At 38.8% G+C, this 15,861-nt stretch overlaps 2 protein-coding genes across 2 annotated transcripts in view; both read right to left on the bottom strand.

Annotated features, from left to right (window-relative positions):
- Positions 1 to 2,265, bottom strand: part of LOC121377203 — a 38,429-nt gene extending 36,164 nt beyond the window's left edge. Inside the window, exon 1 of the mRNA XM_041505109.1 lies at positions 2,189 to 2,265. The gene's annotated coding sequence lies outside the window, so the exon portion shown is untranslated. The remainder of the gene's footprint in view (positions 1 to 2,188) is intronic.
- The window catches only part of LOC121378031 (monocarboxylate transporter 4-like), a 30,951-nt gene that overhangs the window by 7,248 nt on the left and 7,842 nt on the right, over positions 1 to 15,861 (bottom strand). The gene's annotated exons all lie outside the window — the stretch shown is intronic.

Raw genomic sequence — 15,861 nt, 5'->3', positions numbered from 1 at the left:
GGTTTCCTCTCGATGACTATCTGTCAAACTTACCTAATGTTTGACATCCAATAGGCGATGATTAGCACATCAATCTGCTCTAGTGGTGTCCTTAACCAAAACATTTTTTTCGCTTTATTTGTTTCCAGCAGTATACATTAGCTGCACTCACATCATCCGATTCGGTCTGTTTCACTGTCCTCGCGATCACGTGTCATGCTCACGGAAAATCACTCATCTGAATCGGTTATTAGATGAGGGTGGGATGTAGCCCAGTGGTAAAGCGCTCGCTAGATGCGCGGTCGGTTTGGGATCGATCCCCGTCGGTGGGCCCATTGGGCTATTTCTCTTTCCAGCCAGTGCACCACGACTGGTATATCAAAGACTGTGGCATGTACTACCCTGTATGTGGGATGGTGCATATAATGTTTTATTCAACGACGCACTCAACACATTTTATTTACGGTTATATGGCGTCGGACATATGGTTAAGGACCACACAGATATTGAGAGAGGAAACCCGCTGTCGCCACTCAATGGGCTACTCTTTTCGATTAGCAGCAAGGAATCTTTTATATGCACCATCCCACAGACAGGGTAGTATATACAACGGCCTTTGTTACACCAGTCGTGGTGCATTGCCTGGGCCCACCGACGAGGATCGATCCCACATCGAGCGAGCGTTTTACCACTGGGCTACGGGTGAAATGACATGAATGTATTACCGCGAGCTCTTACAGTATATCAGTCCTACTGTTCTGTCTCAACCAGTGCCCCACGACTGCTATATCAAAGACCGTGGTATGAGCTGTACTGTCTGCGGGAAAACTACATATAAAAATAAATCCTGAAGTGATAATGGAAAAAAGTAGATGGTTTTCTGTGAACACTGCGTTTCAGAATGCCGGAGGTCGAAATCGGCATGGGCGTGCTCGAAACCCTAGTGGTATATGAACACGTAAAACTAGTTACCTACAATCTGATTAAAATTAGCTCTACTGGTCTGTGTGGACTCCCATGTCCAGGTGACATTTCATCTATAAATAACAATTTAAATATCGACCAATTATACTTCGCCTTTTATAACGTTATTCGGGAGCATACAAATTCTAAAAATATCGATCGAGACTATTTATGCAATAGGCGAACTTGTTGGTCTATTTCAACATTGAAAAAACAGTGGGAAAAGTGCAGTAATAAACTCTGGATTGTATACTAGTATCAACAGATTTTATGGCTATACCATCACGGTTTTTTTCCGTCTTGAAACGAATTTTATATAAAATTTTATATTAAAATTAGTTTCCGGCACACTTTGTAATTCACCCGAATCATTTCGTATACCCTCGGCATAATCCCGAATGTTTTCAAATTCTTTTCAAATTAATGGCATGATTTTGCAAGTAAAGTTTTGATTGGTCGAATGAAAGGTCAACTGGACATGAGCTCCAACGGGGTGCTGTTAGATCCACATGTAATAGTGGAGCTAATTTTAATTAGATTGAGTTACCTACATAATGGAATTAAAATTGCACTATGAATCTCTGGCCGTGCTACGGTGTATTATAGTTTAAACTTCGTTTTATTTCATAATTTCAGGAATAAATAGTAATGTGATATTTTACAATTCTGCAATCGTGGAATATTTATGCCTAAGAAAGCATAATTTACCAACTACTTTTAATGGCCTACAAGAATTATAGATTTTTAATTTAGTGTGTAATATTGACCGTCTGTTTGGACAACTTTGGTGGGCCCTTCATATACATGTGTGTGTGTGTGCGTGTGTGTGCGTGCGTGCGTGCGTGCGTGTGTGTGTGTGAGCATTTCTTTTTACTCTGTAATATATTAATTATATTATTATATATTACACACACAAACACACGCACACACAGAGAGAGAGAGAGAGAGAGAGAGAGAGAGAGAGAGAGAGAGAGAGAGAGAGAGAGAGAGAGGGTCACATACACAGACAGGCACAACCACAACCACACACACACACACACATACACAGACAGACAGACACACACACACACACAGACACACATTTTACACCCATTTCTATATGGATATTTGCCACCTTCAGAGAAAATGTACGCCCATAGGTAAAATAATGTTCAAATAGTAACAAAATAGATTCAAAATTGTAACAAAAACAGAGTGAGAAGCTCTCTATACACGTAAGACTTAATACTCGAATTTCTTTACTTACAGTTGTGAATCGGGCCAATTCACAAAGCTCTCTTAGGATCAGCTAGACAACAAAGCATCCTCTTTGCAAGTCTTTTTGCTTGCACTGCGATATCACCGAGCTTTTGATAGAGACGTTAACACCACCAGTCCTGTGATTGGTTATAAATGTGAGTGTGTTGGTTGTAAACAAAAATTGTTTCATCTGGGCTAAACATGTGTGCAATTTTAATTCATCTAGTACCACTGTGTCAAGTAGCCTTGTGGTTGGAACATGTATGGGGCACATGTAAAAAAAAAAAACGTACTCAAATTTTGTGCGAAACTAGGGGTGTTGTAAAAACATCTGGTTATATCGAAAATGAGCCATGAAAGGTACCATTTTCTGCAGTTAATACGTTGAGGATGGGGTTGTAGTACTGATATTTATGGGTCATAGTTTGGTTGATGTATTGCATATAGTGTTTTTAAATACAAACGTTAACATGATCGCCTATGGGATTTTAATTGGTATAGTCCAACCTATAGGCCTCACGTTTTCATTGATGCTGGCAAATACCCATATATTAATCCATACCAGTGACGTCACACTATTGTTCTAGGTGTCAATTTTTTTTTTTTTAAAGTAAAGTTTGTTTTATTTAACGACGCCACTAGAGCACATTCATTTTTTATCTTATCATCGGCTATTGGACGTCAAACATATGGCCATTCTGACACTGTTTTTTTCAGAGGAAATCCGCTGTCGCCACATAGGCTACTCTTTTACGACAGACAGCAAGTGATCTTTTATTTGCACTTCCCACAGGCAAGATAGCACAAACCAGTTAGGATCACTGGTCGGTGCAAGTGGTTTACACCTACCCATTGAACCTTGCGGGGCGATTATTTTTTAGCAACCAACACCTGCGAAACAATGCTATGTGAACTTTTTATGCGTTCAGGTCAGGGATTCGAACCCATTACTGACAGAACGTATTTATTGTAAATAAGTACAACGTTTTAACCGGGCCCATGAGGCCAAACATCTGCATCATCAATAAATGTGTAACAGGCCTCGGTGGCGTCGTGGTTAAGCCATCGGACTACAGGCTGGTAGGTACAGGGTTCAAAGATGGTGCAAAGTAGGCTACATAGCTGTACTTTTATTTATTTATTAATTATTCATTTAACAAAAACAAAAACAAAAAACAAAAACAAAAAATAGGTCGCCAGGCGGGCAACTTTACTGTGGGTTTTCAATCGCCCGTCGTCGTTTTCAGTCGCCAGGGGCGATCGGGCGACCGTCATAAAACGAAGATTGTCGAATGCTATATCGGAAATATTAGAGTACACATTTAGCACGTGTAATACGCGCAATGTCAGTCATGCACTGTTAAGAATGTGCTGGTTGAAAGGATCCTGTCGTTTTGGGTTATAAGTGTTGTAAATGTTCCTTTCCATTTTAACCAATTTTTATTTTTTCATTAAATAATTTAAATTATTATATACATAGCAATGAAATATATAAATCTACGGAAACCATAAAAGTCATATCCTGTGAAAAGTCATATTTTCACTGTATTTTAGCTAGTGAAAATATAGAAGTCGTGTTTACTTTTTTGTAAAAGTGCATGATTAAATTATCTCCCTTTGTCTCTGTTCTTCGTATTTAAATTTGATGATTACCAATGCATCTGATCGTATTTGAAAAATAAAAAATGTAATTTAAACAACTGTACCTATACAAACGGGATACGAAGTGCAATTACGATAAAATATATAAAACAAATTGAATACGAAACTAAATAATAATGATACAATGTAGTGTCATCGAGTGTAAGTGTAAGAATTTAAAGCCGCACACCCTAGTTCCATCCAGCGAAAATAAATTATAATTTGGTTAATCTACAAACCTGTAACACACTTAGATCACGTTATTATCAAATGGAGTGAAAAAGCAGGTTTTATATCGATAAATACCAAGGGAATCCCCATGTCCCAATTGCTTGAAATAATTTTGAAAGTTAGTATTCTGATGTCACCGGTAGATGTCGCTCGAAGCACAACAATGCCTACGTCACGACAAATTTCACAGACTTGGGGTGCGTTCGTTTCACCTCTCCTGGACATGTTCCAACTGTTCTGTCCTGGTTGTATCCCCTCTCCAGATATCGTAAGACTTAGCAAAATTATTAGTTTTAAGGGTTTGTAACGTTTTGTATTGAGACACTTACTTGTCTGAACTTTATTGTTACTGAAAATGTTCACGAACTGTGAAGAAAAATCTCACAAATGAACAACAACAAATCGGATGTTGATTGCGCGAACCGTGCACGAGAAAACAAACCGAACCAAAATGATAACAGTCACGTGATATACCAACGTCTGTGACATTGAAATGGAAATATCCCCTCTAAAAATAGATTGGACCTCGCTTGCTTAACGGTTTTTTCTCGACAGCACGTCTTGTGAAAAAATGCAAAAAATGCATTTCGTGGTTTTACAAACATCAGGATTACCAAAAAGCACTTCAGGTGAATGGAAATGTGTATTCTAAATAATAAAATGTAAGTAAAGTGCAATTTTATTTGTGAAAAATGGGGTTTAATAGCGAAAAACAACGCCGTAATGGTTAACAAATAGCCGTAACTAGGGTGTGTCCCTTTAACGGCGTTCGACTCGTTTTGTTTTTGTGGGAGTTTTTAGAGGATCGCTTTGTCAGGTATGTTTGCACCGCAGTATTGTTAAATAAATGTTAATAAAGATAAATTTTAATCAAATTTCTTTAAAAAGTCTATGGTAAAGTAAATTTTCTGGCAAAGTGCCATACGAAGAAATATATCATGACGTTACGTGTTTTCGATAGGATAAGTGGTTTTCACACATCACTCGTTGACATAAAAATGGTATTCGAAAAAAAACATGAAATAGCCTCTATTTATTACCAATATGGTTAAAAATATCTTGGTACATATCAAAGTGATATGTCCCACAAGAACACCAAGTGGACGTGACACTTCGACGTCACTTAATGACGTCATCGATTAGTTAAATAATTTATAAAATTTATATATATTTGTTTTTGATTGACAGAAAGCGGGTAAATAGCGATTTCTTTCATTCTTAAAAAACATGCATGTAAATATATAACGACATACACCAAACATCATACCCATGTCAACATTTCTAAACCTAAATCGGATAAAGACAAAACAAAAAAAGAGTTTGTTTTGTTTAACGACACCACTGGAGCACATCGATTAATTAATCATCGGCTAGTGGATGTCAAACATTTGGTAACTCTGACTTGTAGTCATCAGAGGAAATCCGCTACATTTTTCCTAATGTAGCAAGGGCTCTTTTATATGCACTTTCCCACAGACAGGAAAACACATACCACGGCCTTTGTCCAGCTGTGGTGTACTGGTTGGAACGAAAAAAAAAATCAGCTGAATGGATCCACTGAGGTGGTTCGATCCTGGATAAAGACAAAGACAAAGGGACAATATTAGAAACTCTTATTACGAATTTCGAAACTTTTGTGCTAGGCAACTACTATTTTGTAACTTAGGTTCCAAGGCTTTCACTAGCATTGTCAACTTAAATAACCCTCTAAAACAAGAATTTGATTAGCTTAAGGCCAAACAAAATTCCAGTAGAGAAATAAACCAAATCCAGAAATCATTTCATTAAAACAATCAAATATTTGACAGAAGCACAACTAGCCATCCGGATCCAAACTCAAGGAAATCGGTTTATTAAAAGCATTAAAACGAACAACAGAACTCTCAAGCTGAGATTCCTTTTGTCCGGTTGCGTTTTCAGCTCCGTTTGCGGTGCGGTGCGGTTTAATCAAGCCATCTTGTTCCAGGTGAGAGTGATTCCATTAGTGCGGTCCGTTTGCGTTTAGTTATCCGAAACCGCATGCGCTTATTCCAATCGCTCCGTGGGGCGATTCATCCGTTTCGCCGTGCGGTAATTTTAGGGGAATCCCATGTGTAATTTTCCCCACGTTTAGATTAGCACCAAAAGTCTGTATAAACGCATACTTTGCCGTCAAATGGATTCACTCAAAACGTATTGTAAACGCAACCGCAAACGGAGTCGTAAACGGAGCCGCAAACGCAACCGGACAAAAGGAATCTCAGCTTTAGAGTCCGAAAAGCATGTAGTGGCGTTAAAAACTTGGCGGGACCTAGCCCAGTGGTAAAACGCTCGCTTGATGCGCGATCGGTTTAGGATCGATCCCCGTCGGTGGCCCCATTGGGCTATTTCTCGTTCCAGCCAGTGCACCACGACTGGTGTAACAAAGGCCGTGGTATGTATTATCCTGTCTGTGGGATGGTGTTTCAAAAGCTAGATTGTGTGATGATAGACGGTATCTTGTTATAGCTTTCCTAAATCGCTCTGGGATGTATTTAGACGAGTAATATTGCAAAGCATTGAGTAGAATGAGCGAATTGGTAAACTGACGTCTGCCGTGGTTTCTAATTAGCGAGCGACCTACCAATCAGACCAATTAGTGTCAAGCCCTAATAAAATCTGTTACGAGCACTCATGACAACTATATGTTACTGCATGGATACGTGTTTACTATGTGTTTACCGGCCTCGGTGGTGTTGTGGTTAAGCCAGTAGGTACCGGGTTCGCCTCCCGATACTGACTCCCACCCAGAGCGAGTTTTAACGGCTCAATGGGTAGGTGTAAGACCGCTACACCTTCTTTTCTCTCACTAATTATTAACAACTAACCTACTGATTTATATGTCGCGTCGCACACGTGTGGTTAGGATGCGGCAATGGAAATCAATGATTTCTAAAATAATCGCTCGCGTCGCTCGCGGCCGGTTAGGATAGACCTTAATGCGGGTGTCACACAGTCACGATTTTGCTCCACGATCACCTGACGATGCGAAAAGTGAAAAAATCATGAGTCCCTCGTGAAAGGTATTGGAGCACTTGACAGGCTCTGATATAGGACTTAAGTGGTCTTCAGTGTGTCTTGAAGGACGTGAGAAGTCGGCAAACTCTCACGAACATTTTGACCATGCTCAAAACAATCGAGAGAGCCAGCCGATCTACCTTCATCGGGTAGCGGACGCCAATCCGTCGTCAACTGCTCTTAAATGGTCGTGACGGTCGGGAGTCGCTCGTTACATCATCTTAAAGTGGACTTAATGGTCGGACATGGTCGCGTAGCGTAGCGTAAAGTCTATTAACGTGCCTCTATCCAATTAAGGTTCAGGCACGTCTCTCCCACACGCAGGCTCTGGCATGGCCAGTGGTCGAGTGTGGGACAGATAATTTACTTATTAATGGGGGCAATTTTTAATTATTTATAAAAAGGCATAGGGGGGATTTTGATGCGTCGTTGAAATATCCTATGGTATTTAAAATTAAAAATTAATTTTAATTATTTTAGTGTGACGCCTGTTTTTGACTGGGCATTTCCAAACATGGTCGCGTCATGTCATGTCATGTCATGTCATAGGGTTTAACGTGCACATTCAGAGCAAGCTGTTGTAGCGCACGCCTGTCTTGGGCGCAAGTGCTTGCGGAGCAAGCTCTGTCGTCCAAGACAGAAAGTTGGGGGGGTGGGGGGGGGGAGGAGGGACCGGCTGCACTGGCAGGTGCAAGGGAGCACCAGCAGTCCGACCGGGATCGGTAGAAGGCGGGGGTGGGTGGTGGTGCTATGGAATTTTGAATGGAGCAGTTAATATGCCAAAGAGAAAAGGTGCGCAGTTTTGATTTGAAGGAATTTTGGCGCGAATTTTGAATGGTCAGTCTAAACTGTAAAGGGTAGTAGAGCTAGTATAAGTTTTGACTTTAGTATATCCATGGTCGCGAGCGATGGGAGTGTTTTTATACTCGCGGTGTACACGGTTGTACCACGTGATACACTCTTCTTGCGCACAAGCAGCTCGCAAGCCGCTCGAGAGCCGCTCTGATTGGTCGCCAGTCCCACTGATAGGTCGCCAACAGATCGCAAGTAGGACGCGAATGAACGTGAATTGCTCTGATACGGTACGTCAGTTGACCGTGTATAGCTCGTTTGTAGCTCGTGTATAGCTCTTGACAAACGTGTGTTGGACTTCACCTCGTGGCATTTTTTATTTTGGCGCCACATTTCCTACGTTCTCCCCGCGATTTTTAAAAAATTTAGATAGTCAAGGTCGTGAGCTGATCGTGAGTTAAGGTCTCGAATGTGTGACACCGCCTTAAGCAAAGTTCATATTTCTCTGCCGACATAAGTCGGCGGTTACTCGGCACACTCCGTCGTGATTGTGTTCATACTCTGTCCGCTTTCCTCAAGCTCACCGTTCAATAGACGAGTGCATTTCGGAATTTTTACGTGAGTTTTTTTTACGGCTGGCAATTCATACTTTGCATGTTGTCGTGACCCGCGCTACAAAGGAATTCATCATCAGATGAAGTTGTGCTATTTTATGCGCTGCATAGGCGTCGTAGGGCTAGAAAAACATAATAAAACAAATGAATAGACGATAGTCAATGAGACCAATAAATATGTGTAGAAATGTAAGTGTTGAATTTCACTCGCTTATTCACGATAGAAAGAAAGAAAGAAATGTTTTATTTAACGACGCACTCAACACATTTTATTTACGGTTATATGGCATCAGACATATGGTTAAGGACCACACAGATTTTGAGAGGAAACCCGCTCTCGCCACTACATGGGCTACTCTTTCCGATTAACAGCAAGGGATCTTTTATTTGCGCTTCCCACAGGCAGGATAGCACAAACCATGGCCTTTGTTGAACCAGTTATGGATCACTGGTCGTTGCAAGTGGTTTGCACCTACCCATTGAGCCTTGTGGAGCACTCACTCGGGGTTTGGAGTCGGTATCTGAATTAAGAATCCCATGCCTCGACTGGGATCCGAACCCAGTACCTACCAGCCTGTATACCGATGGTCTAACCACTATGCCACCGAGGCCGGTTATTCACGATAGATGAGATACTTGAATGACACTCATGTACATCATAGATATTTCAGGACGAGTGCTGTCATATTCGTCGTATATCACCATTAATTTCTCACAATGAAACACACCAAACGCCAGTATCCGCTGTCGCCACATGGGCTACTCTTTCTGATTAGCAGCAACGGATCTGTTATATGCACCATCCCACAGACAGAATAACACATACCACAACCTTTGTTACACCAGTTGTGGAGCACTGGCTGGAACGAGAAATATCTCAATGAGTCCACCAGGTAGGATTGATCCAACGACCAACCGCACCATGAGCGGAAACTACCGCTGATATACGTCCAGCTCCCCGTGTATGTATGTATGTATGTATGCATGAATGTATCCATGTATGTATATATTGCTGTATAGATTGCTGTATGTATGTATGTATTTAAAAAAAAAAAAAAAAATCATATATTTATATATACATATACATTTATGCATATTTGCACGGTTTGTATTTTTGTCATATGATAACAGATCATGTATATAATTACATGGTACTGATAATAGTCTACCAAATTTCTATGGCTGTGTGAAAAACATATTATTCATAGTGTTGAACTGAATTAATGTTTTAACCTACATGTAATATTTGTAAGACATGTGAATGCTTACCGACATTTTAATATAGTTTTACATACCTAAACAATTTAACATGTATGCTTAATGACATAGATGTGCAAAGTTTGTCATTTCAAGGGGTTTTAAGTAAGCAGTATTACATAATATTATACAAAAACAATTACTTATGCAGGGAAATAAGGTGTGACTGGGGCGTCAACAGTAGAATTGTGACTAACTTCAATGTAGTTTCATACGAAAGGGGCTTAAGTTATAATTCATGACTAAACTGTAAAAAGGATTTTAGATTTGATATACCTGGATAGTCTCCCATCTGTTTCTCTGTGTTTTTACATGGTCCGATAGGAAACTCAGTAGGTTGTAGTATTTCCATTTGTGTTTTTTAATGACAAGATCTTCACTTCTTCCGACGTTGGACCGTCTACATTTGGTGTATTGATCCCGCAAATACTTCCATCTATCTTTCATTTCCCTCCACGATCTTTATTTTTAAAAATACTGCCTACTGCAATCCACGATTGTTCTGTCAGTCCATGGTCCCTGTATTCTGGTAAACTGGTATCATACAGGTTTGGATATTTACGAACTTCGTTAATGAGAAATTCGTCTTCTATTGAGAAAAAAAAAGACTTTTTTTTTAACGCCAACCATCTTTATTTTTACCTCAACAAAGCAGAAACGCAATGCGCAAAAAGATAAATAAAATTCGTCTCGGGCGGATTGGAAACGGATCAAGCATGCGAACGTTGAACACGTTCTCACTCGCTTTGCTACGTCATCTTGCGTTTGTTGACGGATTTGTTTTTTGTCGGCAACCTTGCGGCGACCTAAATTTCCGTTTCGCATAGAAGTCGGCGAGAGAAGTATGAATCAACCTTTAGGGTATGGCTTTATAGGCGACACACCAGTCTTTTTATTATACACCCGTGCATTCATGTAATGCATGAGGGAACAAAATAGAAAATTATTTATACATGACATTGCATTACATCATATTCCCATAGTAACCGTGGAGGTGGCGGTGGGGTGGCACAGACCCCTCCCCCTCACACTCAACGAAAACAAATTAAGTTTTGGGGTGTGGTTTGGGGGTTGTTGGTTTTTTGTCCTACTCTATATAAATAAAGATCAAAGTTTTGCCCCTGCCCCCCGTTATTAAAAAAAAAAAAAAATCTGGATCCGCGCCTGCTACGTCATAATGTAAAATAAAATCTCGTCTATGTAAGTGTGCTTTTTAAAGGGAAATTCCTGAGTTTGCTGCATTGTAAGATGTTTTCGACTAATAAAATGTTTCTACGATTAAACTTACATATTAAAAATATTTTCTTGTTTAGAATAGCATTGTCTGTATATTCAATGCGTTTCTGGTCGTCTTAATATTTGTAAGAAGCCCAAACTAGATTTTGTCTTCAAATAATTTTTAGGAAATAAAATGAAAATTAACCTAGTACAAATATTAGAACGATCAGAAACATGTTCAACATAAGGCCACTAGTCTAGTTAACCAGCAATTGTCTCGGCAGAGCCTCCACAAATACCGATTATATATAAATTGTATCCAGTGTTTTTGTACTTACATTTGTGCACACACGGTGCTCTCCATCCTTGTTCGCGCAACCGATATGTATAAAGTGATAAGCGTGAGGCCGAAGCGTACAATGTGTGTGGGGGGTGGGGGGGGGGGGGGGGGGGGGTAATAATGAATGAATGAATGAATGAATGTTTAACGACAGACACCAGCACGAAAAATACATCGGCCACTGGGTGTCAAACTATGGTAATGCAAATAAATAAAGTGATGATCAACATCAATATAAAAATTCAAGACTTAAACAAAAACAGTGTAAAGAACTGTGCAAAAACACAAATATCACAAAATTTTACGGATACTGAATTTTACTCAAAACTTCAATTTTGTGCTGTATTGGCCATTCTCAAAGAGAATGTTACACCCCTGCACCACGGTGAGGTTACAGCACCCGCATGGGGAGTGTAATAGTAATAGTACGTGATAAAGGCATGCACAAAATTTCACCGCAATATCTTAAAGTGACAGACCCTACTTTATGAAAACGCACGTTCGTCTATTAAAGAAGTAATGGTTAATGAGACAAGTTCTAGTTATTTTAGACGGTATTTCCCTGTTTTAAACACTCGCTCCAGCCAGTGCACCACGACTGGTACATCAAAGGTTGTGGTATGTGCTATCCTGTATATGGGATACCACGGCCTTTGATGTACCAGTCGTGGTGCACTGGCTGAATGTGTGTAAAGGGTTTAACTGCTTTATTAGTATTGTATACCTGACGAGAAAAATGCAGTGGTAATACCAACAAAAAAAAGATTCTTCGAGTATCTCTGGGTGGGTTGTGGGGGGGGGGGGCTTTGGGGGGTTCAGGAGGTGGTGGTGGTGTTTGTTTCGTTTGGGTTGTGTGTGTTTTTTTGTGTATTTTTTTTTGGCTTTTCAGTTTTCAGTTTCTTGGGGGGGGGGGAGTGGTGTCTGACCAGGTTAAACCTTCCAGATTCGCATCTGATCGTTCGTAAATAGCTACACAAAATAGGACCTTTTTTTTTTTATTTATTTATTATTTTTTTTTTTTTTAAATAGGACCTTTATATTCGGTTTATCTTCGTCAACCTGCGATACACGAGCAAGTGTTCTGTAATATAGGCAGACGAGGAATACGAAATAATTCCCTTTCAAACCCAGCGAGGCAATACGTTCTGCGCAGCAGTCTACTTATTATACACCCGTGCATTCGTGTAATGCATGCGGGAAGAAATTAAATAGAAAATGATTTAAAGGCATATTGCCACAGACCACTGACCTATTTAATGGTCTAACAAAGTATTACCTGAACAAAAATAATTTGATTTGTCCATAAATGTACTTTATTCAACCATCTTCATACCCACCATACTCCATTTATTAATAAGGTCCTTAAATCCGTGACAGTATGCCTTTAACGTGAGGTCGACTTGACTTGCAAAAATAATGTCTTGCGGTTGTGAGCCGTATGTATCTGGGACGAAATGTCGGTGGCATAGCCAGCATGAGGCGCACGACGCGGTTTTCTGGTCTGGAATTTCCCCAGATTTATTCTATTTTTTCCCATGACACTGATATTTATTTTACAGGTCTGGGTTTGCCTCGGCGGTTTTTTTTCCCTCTCTGCCTACGCCCCAGGATGTCCCAACTAAAATGTCATTTCATTGAGTACAGCCGACATACTGAGCTCCGATCATTTAAAGGCATATTGTCACGGAATTAAGGACTTTATTTCTCTAAAAATGGATAATAATTAAAAATTACATTAATTGTTGGAAACCAAATCTAGCTATCGCATCACCTTAACTGAACCATGATGGAGTGAAATCCATGTCATCCCTCTCGGCAATTTTAGTTTTTGAATTATGAACCATTGCCATAATTCAATTATTTTTACAAAATGTCATTAATAAATGGAGTATGGTGGGTATGAAGATGGTTGAATAAAGTACATTTATGGACAAATCAAATTATTTTTGTTCAGGTAATACTTTGTTAGACTATTAAATATGTCAGTGGTCTGTGACAATATGCCTTTAATATTAGGGTTAGTTATAGAGTTAGAACTATTCAAAGAAAGAACGACACGACTAGACCACATTGATTATTTATTAATCATCGGCTATTGGATGTCAAATATATGGCCATTTGGACGCAGTCATAGAGAAACCCGCTACATTTTCCCATTAGTAGCAAATGATCTTTTACATGCACCATCCCACAGACAGGATAGCATTAGTACCACGGCCTTTGATATACCAGTCGTGGCACACTGGATGGAATAAGAACTAGCCTAATGGGCCCACCGACGTGGATCGATCTCAAAGAAAGAAAGAAATTTGTACTCGCTTGAGGTGCTTGCGTCGCAGGATCGAACAACCTCGGTGGATCCATTTACCTGATTGGGTTTTTTCTCGTACCGACCGATGCACCGCAACTGGTCAACAGCCATGGTATGTGCTTTCCTGTCTGTGGGAGAGTGAATATAAAAGATTCCTTGCTGCGTTAGGAAAAATGAAGCGGGTTCCTCCGATGACTACGTTTCAGAATTACCAAATGTTTGACATCCAATAGCCGATGATTAATTAATCAATGTGCTCTAGTGGTGTCGTTAAACAAAACAAACGTTAACTTTAAAATACTAAAACTACTTCATACAGATCATATTCCGTTATGGAGGGTAATTGTGGCAATACTAACACTGCGATTTTGACTAAAGATGCCCACTGCAATTTTGGTTAAAGATGTCCACTGCAATTGTGGCTAAAGATGTCCACTGCAATTGTGGCTAAACATGTCCATTGCTATTTTGGTTAAAAATGTCAGCTGCAATTTTATCTAAATATGTCCACCGCAATTTTGGCTAAAAATGTCGACTGCAATTTTGGCTAATGTCCACTGCGGTTGTGGCTAAATGTGTCCACTGCAATTGCGGCTGAAGATGTCCACTGTAATTGTGGCGAAATATGTCCACTGCTATTTTGGCTAAAGATATCCACTGCTATTTTGGATAAATATGTCCACTGCAAAGAAAAAATTAATGGGGAGGAAGAGAGATGAAATATAGAAGTAGAAACAAACATCACTTGTAATGCGCTAGCAATACCAAACAAGTCGAAATGGAAAATTAATGATTTAAGGAATAAAAGGGTCAGTTGAAAAAAAAAGAAAAAAAAAGAAGTTATTTCTCCGGTTCTTAAATGAAGAGATTGAGCCATTTTTCCCAATGTATATTAAATTTGTCGTACTCACAATTTTTAATATAAATATATTTTTCAATTTGAAATTTGTTTTTCAGTATATGTTTGATAGCATTTATATGTAAATCTTTGTGAAGTATTTTCATATTATAAATATAATATTTTATACTGAATATTAACCAGTTCACTACATAAGTTAGTTCGCCAACCACAATCCCAAACAGAATAGCTTTTTATTGAATGAGATGCCAATTCGTGTTATATATATATATATACAAAAACCACTTTTCAACAATTTCCCATAGGTTTCTTACTTTATTGCAGTCACAAAACAAGGTGCTGTAAAGTCTCCGGTTCATTATTACAAAAAGTGCATTTATTAGAATCTACGCAATGATCATATGAAGAAAGTATTAGTGGCAAGAATTCTATGAAGCAGTCTGTACTGGAACCATCTGAAAGGGACATTCCTGAGTTTGCTGCTTTGTAAGATGTTTCCGACTAATAAAATATTACTACGATTAAATTTACATATTAAATATATGTTCTTGTTTAGAATGTCAGTGCCTATATATTCAATGTGTTTCTGGTCGTCTTAAAGGGACATTCCTGAGTTTGCTGCATTGTAATATGTTTCCGACTAATAAAATATTTCTACGATTAAACTTACATATTAAACATATTTTCTTGTTTAGAATATCAATGTCTGTATATCCAATGTGTTTCTAGTCGCCTTAATATTTGTAAGAAGCCCAAACTGGAGTTTGTCTTCAAATAATTTCGTACGTACGGAAAAAAAACATATTTGAGGAAATAAAATGAAATTTAAACTAGTACAAATACTAAAAAGATTAGAAATACGTTTAGTATACAGCTACTAATATGTTATACAGAAATATATATTTGATATGTAATTACAATCGTTAAAAAGTCTCTGTTAGTCGATAACATCTTTAAAATTGCAGCAAACTCGGGAATGTCCCTTTAATATTTGTAAGAAGCCCAAAGTGGATTTTGTCTTCAAATAATTTCGTACGTACGAAAAAAACATATTTAAGGAAATAAAATGAAATTTAACCTATCAGAAATATGTTTAATATACAGCCACTAATATTTTATGCAGAAAAATATATTTGATATGGAATTACAATCGTTAGAAAGTCTCTGTTAGTCGATAACATCTTAAAAATTGCAGCAAACTCGGGAATGTCCCTTTATTCTTTCGGTGTCTAGATACTGAAGTTGACAATGTATTCAACACGTGTGGATGTTTTTACCCTAGAAAACGGTAATGTGATATACAACGGTAATGTGATATAAAACGGTAATGTGATATAACACGGTTCATTATATTAATTTGTTCAAATTGTGGTGGTATTGC

Source organism: Gigantopelta aegis, chromosome 7 (genome assembly GCF_016097555.1).
Source record: "Gigantopelta aegis isolate Gae_Host chromosome 7, Gae_host_genome, whole genome shotgun sequence".
In the NCBI taxonomy this organism is placed as follows: domain Eukaryota; kingdom Metazoa; phylum Mollusca; class Gastropoda; order Neomphalida; family Peltospiridae; genus Gigantopelta; species Gigantopelta aegis.
This window is presented reverse-complemented; position numbering and strand designations above follow the sequence as displayed.